Source organism: Rousettus aegyptiacus, unplaced genomic scaffold, assembly GCF_014176215.1.
Source record: "Rousettus aegyptiacus isolate mRouAeg1 unplaced genomic scaffold, mRouAeg1.p scaffold_m13_p_4, whole genome shotgun sequence".
Taxonomy (NCBI): Eukaryota; Metazoa; Chordata; class Mammalia; order Chiroptera; family Pteropodidae; genus Rousettus; species Rousettus aegyptiacus.
This window is the reverse complement of record NW_023416307.1, coordinates 153962231-153976176: the sequence shown is the minus strand read 5'-3', so window position 1 is coordinate 153976176 and position 13946 is coordinate 153962231. Positions and strand designations below refer to the sequence as shown.

The 13946-nt window shown below is 34.9% G+C and overlaps 1 protein-coding gene across 5 annotated transcripts in view; it reads left to right on the top strand.

Annotated features, from left to right (window-relative positions):
- SETD2 (SET domain containing 2, histone lysine methyltransferase) overlaps positions 1-13946 on the top strand; it is a 102975-nt gene that overhangs the window by 55241 nt on the left and 33788 nt on the right. The window lies entirely within an intron of this gene.

The window sequence follows — 13946 nt, the reverse complement described above, 5'->3', positions numbered from 1 at the left end:
ACACCCTCTTCTGAATCATTTGAGTTTTCTGTGGCTTTTATTGATGTTCCTATTCTGCCTGTTCCTTAAAAGATCACTGTTTCTTGGGGCACCTGAGATTTCTTTTGTCTTACAGGTTAAACAGGCCACACCATCTAATCCTTGTCATTTTTAATTCAGGCTTTTGTCATTCCTTGCTTAGACTCTTGCAACATCCTTCTATTTGTCCTTCTTGCTCCCGTTCTTCTCCGTTTTCATGTTATCCTTTATGACACTACAGCATTGTCTTTAAAAAAACGCAGTTGCGGTCAGCAAGAATCTCTAGTAGCATCACAGAGACTCCCATTACTTAAAGAGCAATGCCTTTAGTATATGAGGAACTAAATAAGTACTTCTATATTTATCTAACCTTCTTGCTCAACAATTTCACTTACACACTCAGTGCTTGAGTCACATCAGGCTGTTGATATATTTTTACCTTTCCATGAGTGTCCTTGTATGTACTGTTCTCTTTGCTTAGAATATCCTTTCTTTTTTTTTCTAATCTTCCTTTATTTAAACTTACAGTTGCATTTCATCCTGATAGTGCTTTTTCGTTTTCTGTATTTCTATACAGTGATAGCAAACTTAACAGATCACTAAAATTACTTCCTAACATGCTCGTTTCCTCTCACTGAACCGTGAGATCTTCGAGGGCAGACACCATTTCTTAATTTTTGTAGTAAGAGTTACTTTTATTACGCATCTTTATAATGATAAATTACCTCTTAATAATAGTGAATGACTATGTGCCCCCTACAATCTGTGCTACATTTAGTAGACAGAGTTATCTTTTGGAAATATTGATTTGTTCATGACAGTATCTTATTTAAAACATGAAATTGTTCCTCATTACACTATTAAAATTAATGAGGCTTGCATACCATGGTATAGTCTGGCCCTCAATCTCCTGCAAGCCATTCTGGTCCACAGTGGGCCTGTGCTACTAATGTTCAAACTCACTCACTCCTGAAAACACTTTGTTTTGTTTATATGCTTCCTCGTTTCCCCAAGAAAGGCATTCCTATTCCTCCAAGACAGAGTCTTCTGCTCTTTCTATATTCACAACATCCTTTCCAGTTATAGCAGATAACATTTCATAATTGTACATTGTGTGAAGGCAGAGACCGCTTCTGTCTTGGTCACTTGAGTCTCTGTAGGGCACTGTGAGAGCCTAGTATGTAATTTGGTACTTCATTTGAATAAGTGAGGACGGTCCATCTTTTTTATTGTTACCACACTGCTACTTTAACCTGTAGTGTGTGTATTTTATTTGATAGGTGGTCAGAAAATATTTGAGTATCATGTAATCTTTACAGCCCTGTGAAGTAAGTTGTAGTGTTTTTATCTGTAAAGTGGAAATGTGAGGTCGTGACTTAGCTTTTAAGTGACAGATAAAAATCGACTCAGGTTCTTCTAATTTAAATCTTATATTCTTTTCACTCCTTTTTTGATCCAACAAATAGTGATTTCTCTATCCTTGCAAGGTAATTCATATAATTATGTAAATACTTTTCAGATTTCGCTTAATCTGCTTTTGATTTAAAAACTGTAATAAGTCCAAATTCATTCTGAAATCACAGAAACTACCATTATGGTGTTTTGTGCAAATATCTTTTTTTCCCTTAATGCTGCAGAGATTTCAAACTGTGATCAATGATTGAATGTCAGGGGATTTTCAGAACCCCTGAAGTCATATGCTATGGGGTTTTCTGGGGCAAGGGTTCATAAATATGAACAGCTTCTCAGACAGGAATATGCATAAATACGAGTTGGGAAAGGAATGAACTGTGGTCGGAAAAGTATTTTATGGATGATTTGGACAACAGGAGGGCTCCTACTCTTAACTGCGGTGTTGGGTTGACTAGTAGAATATGTAGCTTCAATGAAGTCACTTGGAGGCCTGTGGTGATTTTTAAGTTATAATTAAAAAAATTATAGAGGAAGTAGTTAAATTTGAACAGTATAAGGAAAATTTTGGACTTGAAATTAATTTGCCTAGAAAACAAATCTGAAATTGAAGAAACATTTGATAATTATGACCTTGGTTATTATTTGGTGATTATTTGCCAGCACGAAAACACTTTTTTTGTACTCATTTACTACTGGGCTAGAGAGGCCTGGAAACAGGGCTTCATGTCAGCCGTTCGGCTTCTGCTTCAGTACTCAGTGTAAGCTCAACACACTTTAGATGTATGTTGATTAAAACTGAGCGTTGCTGAGATAGATTCTTTGAACTAGAGTCAATATGGTAAGGCTAGAGAAGAAGAAATTTGAGGGTACAAGTTTAAACTGAATGGTAGTGAACTAGTAGGGCTTTTTAAGGTATGGCACTTGCTGAAGAGCAGCATTTAGAAGTTGCCGTGGGGGTCCCTGGGTTCCTTAGGCTTTCGCCTGAGACCTCACAGCCCCCAGGTGGTGGTCTTTACCATGAGTACCGTCAGAGCTCACAGAAGTCTCTTGGTACTGTGTCTAGGGTGCCCTCTGAGACAGGTTATCTTTTTTTCTTCTAACTTTTTCCCTGCCCCAATCAAATCTCAGGACCTCGGTGACCTAATGGAGATCTCCCTACTCTTACCATTTCTAATACAATTTGCAACATGAAACCACACGTGATGATAGGAATTAATCATGTTAACCCCATGAAGCGTAAGGTAAATTCTTAGCACTGAAAGTTTTTCACAGAATTTACACTTAGGGAAAAGCAGCAGGAGTACATGGCAGTATTTGCCGTGTGTGTGTGTGTGTGTGTGTGTGTGTGTGTGTGTGTGTGTGTGTATTTAAATTGGACCTTAGGGTAGTGTAGGGCCATAGATACTGAAGTTATGCCGTATATTCACTTTTTAATTTTGTTAATTGAGAGAATGGATTTTTAATCTTTATGCTAGTGTACAGAATTATGGTTTGGGTTCATGACAGAGTCATATATTAACCAACTTTGTGCTTCTATTTCTCTAGATCAAGGATTGGCAATTTTTTTTCTGTAAAAGGCCAAATAGTAAATATTAAAATACTAAAATTGAAAATATGACTTTGAGGCATTGATCTTTTTACCCTCACCTTCTTCTTTCTCCATTCTTTCCTTTTTTTCAGCTTCCTTCCTTTAAGAAGAGAAGCAGGCTGCAGGTCAGATTTGCTGACCTCTGCACAGTCTATAGAATTGTGAATCAGGTTTCATAACAGTCTGATACATGCTTCAGTATTCTTAGCCCAAGCAAGAGAACCGGTTTGACCGTGTATATTTAAAGATAATTTGTCTGTAAACCGTATGGTTTCAGTGAGAACCAAATGAGCATAAATTTTTTCATCATTTTGTTTCTCTAAGTTCTTACTTAGCTCTTTTTCTAAATTTTCAATGTTCAGTAAATTCAAATAAATATTTGGTATGTTTGCTTCTTACCCTAAAACTTTACAAATGCCTGAAAATCCTGGGAGTATGATGGAGTTTTTGAAATCTTTTTCAAATACATTCAGTCACCTTGGAAAAGCCTCTTTCTCACGTATAACTAAATACATATAAACACATTCATAGATGCATACACACATACACAAATATATGGAATTCTCTGCATCTTAATTTTCAAGATTTCAAAATTGCATCAGTCAGTTATTTTGAAAAACTATCCCAAAATAACATGGATAGTTGGCTTATCTTTTTTGGGAAGAGTTAGTGAAGTTTTCTCTCACACACTGATTTTGGGATTACAAATAAATTATTGGGAATCGATGAGTTTGCTGATACAGAATCTGAATAATGAGGATAAATAAAATAAAAAATATATGGCTTTTTGTGCCTGGCTTTTTTTTACTTATGTAATGTTTCCAGGGTTCATCCATGTTATAGCATGTATCAGGACTTAATTCCATTTTATAGCTGCATCATATTTTATTGTATGGCTATACCCCATTTTGTTATCCATTCAGCAGTTGGTGAACATTTGTGTTGTTTCTACTTCTTGGCTGTTAGGAATAATGTCACCATGACTATATACAAGTTTTTGTGTGAACACCTGTTTTCATTTCTCTTGGGTATATACCTAGGAGTGGAATTTTTAGATCATGGTAACTATATTTAACTTTCTGAGAAACTACCAGACTCTTCCATAGTAGCTACACCATTTTATGTTTCCACCAACAATGTTGAAGTTTTCCAATTTCTATACATTCTCACCAACATTTATTTTGTTTTCCTTTACAAAGCCATCCTGGCGAGTGTGAAAGTAGCATCTTGAGTTTTGTTTTTGTTTTGCACTTTTTTTCTGTGGTAAAATACATATCCTCAAAGTATATCCATGTTGTAGTATGTTGCAGAATTTCTTTTTTAAGGCCGTATATTCTGTTGTATGTATATGTCACACTTCACTTACCCATTATGTATATGTCACACTTTGCTTACCCATTTATCAGTCAATGGACACTTGGATTGCTTCCACATTTTGGCTACTGTGAATAATTCTGCTATGAACATGGTTGTACAAATAACTCTAAGACCCTTTTTTCAATTTCGGGGGGCCATATACCCAGAAATGGAATTGCTGGGTCATGTGCTAATTCTGTTTTTAATTTTTTGAAGAATCATCATAGTGTTTTCTACAGAGGTTATACAATTTTACAATCCCACTAACAGTACACAAGGGTTCTGATTTCTCCACATACTCCTTGTGGTTTTAATTTGCAGTTCCCTACTGGTAAGTGGTGATGTGCATCTTTTCATGTGTTTATTGGCCATCAGTATATCTTCTTTGGAGAAAAGTCTATTCAAATCCTTTGCCCGTTTTTTAATTGGGTTTTCTTTTTATCATTGAATTGTAAGAGTTATATATTTGGATATCAGATATATGATCTGTAAATATTTTTTCCCATTATTTGAGTGTCTTTTGTCTGCTTTTTTGTCGCTTGTTTTTTGTTGCCTGTGTAGTATCTAAGAACCCATCACAAAATCCAAGGTCACAAAGATCTACCTCTTTTCTACTAAGAGTTTTTTTTTAAGTTGTAGTTTTTACATTTAGGTCTTTGATTCATTTTGAATTAACTTTTGTATATGATATGAGGTAAGGGTCAAACTTTACTCTTTCTCATGTGGATATCCAGTTGTCCCAGAAACACTTATTAAAATGACTATTTTTTTCCTCCAATTGAATGATCTTGGCACCCTTGTTGAAAATCATTTGGCCATAGACAGATAGGTTTATTTCTGGACTCTCAATTCTGTCTCATTGATTTTATTTCTGTCCTTATGTTAGTACCACACTGTTCTGATTATTGTAACTTTGATAAGTTTTGAAATTGTGAATTATGAATCCTTCACCTGTGTGTGTGAGTATATATGTGTGTGTGTGCATGTGTGTATGCATATTTACAAGTTTGTTTCGGCTATTCTGGGTCCCTTGCGATTCCATGTGAATTTTAGGATCAGCTTTTCCATTTCTGCAAAAGTCGGAATTTTGATAAGGATTGCGTTGAATCCGTAGATCACTTTGGTAGTATTACCATCCTAATAACATTAAGTCTTATAGTCTATAACCATAGGCCTTTCCATTTATTTAGATCTTCTTTAGTTTCTTGCTACCAGTGCTTCGTAATTTTTTTTTTTTTTATGTTTTTAGGCAAGGCAACTCTTGGTTGATTTTACAGATTGTAAGGACCTTGTCAGCTTACAATCCTTTATTTATTTGCTTTTTATTTTTTGTTTTTTTTATGCCTACTGCACCTGGTTTTCCTAGATCTCTCATCCAAGTACTAACTGGGCTCAACCTTACTTAGCTTCCGTATAATTTTTGGTATACTAGATTTGCTCTTCCTTGGTTAAAAAAAAAAAAAATATTCCTAAGTATTTATTTTTTGATGTTCATGTAATAATGTAATTATTTCCTTGATTTCATTTTTGCTTGTTCATTGCTGGTTTATAGAAATCATTTACTTTTGTATGTTGATCTTGTATCCTGCAATTTTAGTGAGGTCATTAATTGTCTTTAACAGGTTTTTTTGTGGATTCTTTAGAATTTTCTATGTACAAGATCATTTCATTTGTAAATAGTGATAGTTTTACTTTTTTCTTTTCAGTTTGGATGCCTTTTCCTTCATTTTCTTGGCTAATTTCTGGCTAGAACTTACAATGTTGAATGGAAGTAGTAGTAAGAGCAGGCATTTTTGTCTCGTTATGAGTTTAGAGGGAAATATTTCAGTCTTTCACCATTAGGTATGATATTAGTTGTGAGCATAGATGACCTTAAACCGGTTGAGGAAGTTCCCATCTATTCCTGGTTTGTTGAGGTTTTTTTATCATTACGATATGTTAGATTTTGCCAAATAACTTTTTCTCCAATTGAGGTGACCATTATACACATGTAGTTTAAACATATCTAAATGGTACTGTGTTATCTCATTACTTTTTTAAAAATTAGCACTATGTTTTTAAGATTAATCCATGTTGCTTTGTATTCTTTCTCATCCTTTGCTGCTAACTGCTGCTGCATTTTTTTTCCCTGATGTGCACTTACAGTATTTATTCTTCCTTCCTTGGGTGATGGATGCTTAGGCTGCCTTCAACCCTGTTCCACCACAGACATTGTGGTGATGAGCACACATCCCTATATGAGCCAATATGAGCTTTGGAGGGGCATAAAAACCCTGTTGCAGACTTGCTGGGTCATAGTCTTTTTGTTTCCTTTTAGGCACTCTCAACCTTTTTATTCAGAAGTTTTTTACATTTCTTTAGTTCTATAAAACTCATCTTCATTATTTCTTAAAATAGTTCCTGCTCTCCTAGGACTTCTTCTTTACCTAAATTCGGTACTTGAACTCTAGTCTCTATGTCTTATAGCTTTGCTTTCATCGTTTCTGTCTTTTTGTTCCCTCCTGCTCTCTTGCTTTGAAAGTGAGACCTTGCTTACAGTCTTTTGGTTGTTCTTAGTGTTTTTTTAGGAAAATAGTAAAAAAAAAAAACAATTTGGTTGACACTTTACCATTTCGATCTGTACTTGCTAACAAGGAAAAACCAAATACTCTAATCTTAGTTTTAAAAAGTAAATTCCTTATTAAAGGATAATTTGATCTCTATAATAAAAAGTAAAAAATTATGCTCATTATAGGTTATTTTGTTCTCAAAGTCTTTCCAGAAAAAGTTTTCTTTACAGACTATTATTTCAAAATTTTGTTTTTGATCCTATTTCTACAGTCAGTTTCTACTAGTTCATTTGGGATATGCTAAAAATGTGCTGAAATGCTTTGCCAATAAACTTCAAATGAGTACTTTTGAGACTGTTGGAAGAAAACATTCCAGTGTAAGCCCACTTAATGACCTAGTAGTAGTAATTGACTTGTTCATGCGGTGTTGTTTTTTTTTGACCAAAAATGGGTATTATAAAAATATATAATGAAAAGTAAAGTTTTTAAAATAGGAGAATCTGTTTACTCAGAATTTATTTACCATAACTTTAAACATAATCTAACTGCTTTAGGGAATTATGATTCATATACAGTAAAGAAAAAGCATCAAAATTATAGCTGTAAGACATTTCTTGGGCTAAAATGGTATTTTGTATTATTATCTACATCCTTTTGGCCAACTTTATTGTGATATAATTGACAGATAACACTGTGTAAGTTTAAGGTGTGCAGCATGTTGATTCGATAGCCTTATATATTACTAACTGGTCACTACCATAGCATTAACTGACACCTGCATCATGTACTACAATTACCTTTTCTTTTTTGTGGGGAGAACATTTAAGATCTACTCTCTTGGCAGCTTTCAGGTATATAATACAGTATTATCAATAGTCATCACTGTTGTGCATTAAATCCCCAGAATACATGGGGAAAATATTTATTTATTTGTTTGTTTGTTTGTTTTTGTTTTTATGGAGACATTGGTTAACAAAATCTGATAAGTTTCAGCTGTACACTTTAACAGTAAGGCATATATGTATTATACTGTGTGTTTACCTCCCATAGTTAGATTTCTTTCTGTCACCATATATTTGACCCCCTTTATACTCCATCTACTTCCCTCCTCCCCCCTTCCCCCTGCCCTCTGGTAACCACTAGTCTATAGTCCATGAGTCTCTGTCCTGTTCATTTGTTGCCTTTAGGTTTATAATCCTACATTTAAGTGATATCATTATTTTCAGCTTTTTATCTCTGGCCTATTTCGCTTATTCGAGGTCCATCCATGTTGTCACAAGTGGCAGTATTTCATCTCTTCTTATGGCTGAGTAATATTCCATTGTATACATATACCACAGCTTCTTTAGCCAATCATCTATCGTGGAACACTTCGGTTGCTTCTGTGCCCTGGCCACCTTAGATCCCCAGAGTTTATTCATCTTATAACTGGAAGTTTGTTCTCTTTGGCTGTTGTCTCCCCTTTCCCCACTGCCCAGCCGCTGGTAGTCACCATTGTTAGAGTCCACATAGAAGTGGTATCATATAGTATTTCTCTTTCTTTGTTTGATTTATGTGAGTACTAAATGTGTGTGAATTAAATATTTTATTTTATTCTATGCACTGTTCTTCATGTTCCTTTTTTTGTTTGATGGTCCACACACACAAAAATACTATATCCGTGAAAAAAGATACTCTTTAAAAAAAAAAAGACACCAAGATTCACTTAGCATAATATTCCCAGGCTCCATCCATGTTGTCACAAATGGTAAGGTGTCCTTTCTCGTGACTAAATATTTCATTGTGTATATATATATGTGTGTATACTGCGTTTTCTTTCGCCATTCATCTATTGACACTTAGTTTGTTCCCATATCTTGACTATTGTGAATGTTTTAATTTAATTTTCTTTCAAATCAGCCTATTTTTCTCTAGGAGCTTTCTCTCTTGGCAATCTCCTATATTACCACAATGTAAGTTATCATTTTGCAAGATTTTATCAAAATGTGGATCTCTCGTCTTAGTCTATTTCCTGAATTTCAAATCTATATTTTCAGCTTTCTGTTGGCTCTCTTCTCTACGTGCCCTTCAGACTCAAGCTCATAACCTTTTTCTCTTATACACTGATTCTTCATCTTCTGATGTACATTTTTATTAATAGCTTTATTATTTTCCCAGTAACCCATATTTAAAACATCCATTCCTTTTTTAATGTAAAAAATTGTTATTACTAAATATAGCAATCACTCTAAAAAATACTTTTTCTAGACAACTAAACTTTTCTGTTGGGGACAGTATTGTTGGAATACAACGTTTTCAAAATTATGACAGTTTTAAATGACGTCTGCAGGTCTTTTGCAGGTGTTATTTTAAATAACCACCTGCTTATTTGCACAAAAGTGGAGATTCGATACATGGTCTATATTGAATGCCCAGTTGTTGAATTTATATACATATATGTATTAATGTATGCCTGTATCATATTCTGAATATGGGATAATTTATTTACATCAACATTCCAAAGCTTTCCCTCACTCTTTCAAGATTCATTAGGTGTTTTATAAGTACCTTGTATGGTATAGTATATACATTTTAGACATTTTATGAGGTGCGACACAGAATTTAGAATCTCGAATCTTAGACTCTCCACAGTCTTGGTCTTCAGCATTCTTTTCTGGTAGATAAAATGAGATCTTGTGGATCTGAGAAGTGCATTTATTCTATTCTTGCTTGTTTGACAGATCATATACATTTGGAAATAAATTGTCTTTTAAAATGTTCTAGAGCTCATTGCATCATGTTTTAGCGTCCGGCGCCACTGCTGCAGTCTCATGCCATTTCAGTTCCTTTGTTGTGGTAGGCGGTCTGAGGTCTCTCCATCCAGTGGTGTGTCTTTGAGTTCTAAAAATTTTTTCTTTTTAAACTTTTTTTTTTTTTTTGATAATTCATTCCCTCCCTCAATTTTCTTCCTCCTTTTTGGCATACTTGTTAGTAGATGTACACTTCTGGCACTTATCCTCTAATTTTATTTTTGCATCTCACATTTTTCTTCTTGACTTTTGGTGCTTTTTGGGAGATACTCACCTTTTTTTTTTTTCCTATCATAGATTCACTGACCAAGAATTCTTATTCTTCATTGTGTTTTTTTTTCTAGAGTATCTTTTTTCATAGATATAGTATTTTTGTGTGTGTGGACCATCAAACAAAGAAAGGAACATGAACTGTGCATAGAATAGAATAAAATATTTAATTCACACACATTTAGTACTCATAATTTTCTTAGAAAAGATACGGCATATGAGTTTATATCATTTTTATTCTTTCATTGTCATTTTTAGGACTTCAATATGGAGTTGTACTAAACACGCATTCAGTCTTTCGTGTTTGTATTTTATACCTCTTTCTGTGTATAACTTCTAGTCATCCTTCAAGACAAGTTAAACATCTTTTTCCTTCAGGAGGCCTTTTTCAGTTTTCTCTCCTAAGGCCCAAACCAATTTTAGTATCCTTTGGTTATATTTCACTTACCAATTTCTATATACCTATCATAAGATCGTGTATGTTTACTTTCTCTTTGTCACTGTATAACCTTGGGATAGTTAACTTCTCTGAGCTTGTTTCATATGTAATGTACATATAGCAGTAATACCCCTTTTAGCGGTATAAAGTGTATGAGAATGCAGTTAAAGGGCATGGTACACAGTAAGAAGTGTCAGCCATGATTACTGTTAGTCTGTGAACCCTTCACAATAGGTACTGTGTATCTCCAGTGTCCAAAATACGTATTTTTAGCACATAGTTGTTATTCACATACTTGTTATATAAACAAGCAAACCATATTTCCACAAATAACATCTTGACATAACATCTGTACACTTTTATAAAAGGGATGTTGGATGCATTGGTGTCACATGAGTTTATTAGTGATTCAGTGTTTATAAACAATCTGTGAAGATTGATTTTCGAGCTTTGAAGAGGAAGGATTGACTTTCTAAGCATTGAAGAGTTTTAAATGTTGTGGAGAAAAACTTATTAGTCTGACCTTGGAAATATGTAATGTTTGTGGTTATGTGTGAGGCCTGTAAATAGTGTTCTTACCAGGAATGAAAGAGAATGATGGTATAAGTTTAGTGATAGAAAGCATGAGATATGCAATACTTTGAGTTTATTAACTTGTTGGTCTATTCAACAAATAACCGAGTGTTGATTATGTGCCCAGCACTGTTCTTGGTGCTAGAGATAGCAAAGAATAAGACAGTCTTGGCCATGAAGAATTATAGCTTGATTGTATATGGGCGTGTCTGTTAGTTAGGAGCTGCACCTAGACACCAAAGAAATAAAACAGGATGAGGTGTAAAGAACATTAGGTGGAGTGGGGAACCAGATTCTTTTAGGCCCCCTGAGGGCAAGGTTAGTCCCAGAACCCATGTCTCTTGATTCACGGTTCAGTGTTCTTTGATGATATGCCAGTCTTTCAAGTTGAACTTTTCACAAGGTAAAGTGATTTTACATAAAGGGTTAACATGAATGATGCCAACTCAGATAAATATTTTTCGCAATGGATTCTATGGCTTGTGGGTATGGCATTCCAAAAAGACTTCCATATCATGTAGGCTAATACTGTTGCTGTTTATTCACAAGCCAGAATAATCTTAAGAAGTATTACAGTAATCTTCACGTGGTCGCTTTCTTCTGTTTTCAGTATTGTGGGATTTTGGAAAACTCTAGTTGCATTTTCAGGGCTTTAGAATCAGAGTTTCCAGCTTACATTTTGTATGTACTTTTGACTGGAGAATCAAGTTCGAAACGCCAAGTGATTAGGTATATGTTGGTAGAACTTGTTCTCTGCAGTGTCAGGCACACACTAATAGTAGCCCTTGACCACAGTCAGTGATAATCCTTCATTTTGTGAACATCGGAATACATTTTCCATTTGCAGTTTGCCCTAGACTTTTGAGTGGAATTAAGAATATATCTTTGAGAAGCATATCCTCTGGTATTTAGTGGCCACCACAGAATAGGTCCTCAACTTGAGGGTCAGTGTAATAAATTACTGTAAATGTTTGTAATGAATTGTTATAATGCCAAGACCTTATGCAAAAGAAACCAGATAGGTTGACACAGACATCCCTCGTCTGTTCTAATCATCCTTCATGAATAAACATGTTATCTTTTGGAGTACCTAGGTTTACAGAGTACTAATGCTATAGTCATTTTCAAGCTTTTAAAAATTAGCAAGTGGTATATCTGTTTTCCCCTGTAGTATGGGTAGGTGCTGATGAGTGGTTTTCTTTTTTCTAAGTTTGTAACCCTGTTGAAAAGTGGACAGAGGAGTCAGAGCTAAGACTGTTAGCTCTGTCCCTCCGGTCTTTATCCCTGACTCATAATTACAGCTAGACAACTCCAGGCATCCTGCGGAGGAGCAGATGGAATGCGCCTTCTCTCTGAGCAAAAGCAGCCCAAGAGGAGATCCCATATGGCTGCAAGCTGAAGACAGTCATGCATGGGCATAGTTCTCTCTCTGATTCTCCCTTGTGAGAAGGAGTGAGTGAATGAGGACTATTAAGACAGTAGCTTAGTGGTTCTCAGCCTCAGCATCCAGAATCATCTGGGGAGCTTCTAAAAAATAAAGACGGCTAGGATCCATCCTTATAGTTGTAGAGTCAATAAAACTTTCCCAGAATGGTCTAATCGTGCAGCCAGAGAACCACAGCTCTAGTGGAAGTCCTCCATCAGAAAGAGAATCTAGAAGGAGCTGGACAATGCCACTTCATTTGTGCTTAAATCCCCAAATGTCCTCCTTTCCAAATTAATGCTTTTAGCCATGTCCTGTGTCATATAGTGTGGAAGATAAAAGTGTTCTGGAGTCAGACCATCTGATAGCATCACAATCTTGATCTGGTTGCTTCAGCTTTTTAAGTAAATATTTCCATTTGTAAAATGGAGATAATAGTACTTCTTCATAGGGTCTGTTTGAAGCTCAAATAAGATAATAGATTCGAAATACTTAGCACGATACCTGGCACACAGGATAAATGCACATTTAAATATAACAGTCATCATCTTTATTAGATAATTTATCAGCCTGAATGAAATATTGAAGGATTTTTTTAAAAATCTACATTTATATAGATTGCTCTGTATCTGTGTAGCCCACGTTGGTCATTGCTAATGCAACTGAATATTACATCTTGACCCATTCTCAGCTTCGACATCTGGGTTATTTTTCATTTTCTACAAATATTGCTAGAACCAACAATGATATGGGAAGAGGAGTTCTTTGATTTTCTTGGAGTATTATTCCTCCCAAAATGTGTTTACCAGGTAATATAGGTATGGTCAATATTATGAGATTACTCTAAAGGGAGGGTATCATGATGTACCATTGAGAATATATGGGTTTGCCATTTGCCCCCTTACTGAGGAGGCTGAATAAGGAACTGTTGTTTCCAAGAGCTACTTGATGGACTAGAACAGTGACGAATTGTCAGCGGAGAGAACTGGTTCTAGACCTTAGATTTATACAGCAAGAAAAGATACCTTAAGGCTTAAAAACACTTTACATTTCTCAAGAACAATTTTGGTATGGTATTAGATGCTATTTCAAGAGCAACAATGATCTAATGCTTATCTTTCCTTTCTAAAAATAACAGTTTGAAAGTAGATACTACATTTGGCCATTAGCCAAGTTAGTTTTACATTTATAGAAAAATATGTTGGATAGCAGAAATTGTTTTTACACATGTAATTTTCCTGAAGTGTTTTTATATAGCTGAGTTACCATTAACCTTTTCTTCCCTTTAAGTAGGGGTGGTGAGTGAGATGTTAGAATTGTTCTTCTGAATAATCTCAGTAAAAGAACTATAAATGACTTAATTTTATATGCAGAAAGCGCACGGAAATTATCAGGAAGTGAGTGTATTCCTGCCAGAAATATAATGCCTCATTTACTTAGACCGATACCTGACTAATGAGATCATACAAGCCTGGTATATGTTAAAATGTTTTTATTTGTGCAATATGTTTTTACAAGACTAGGATCT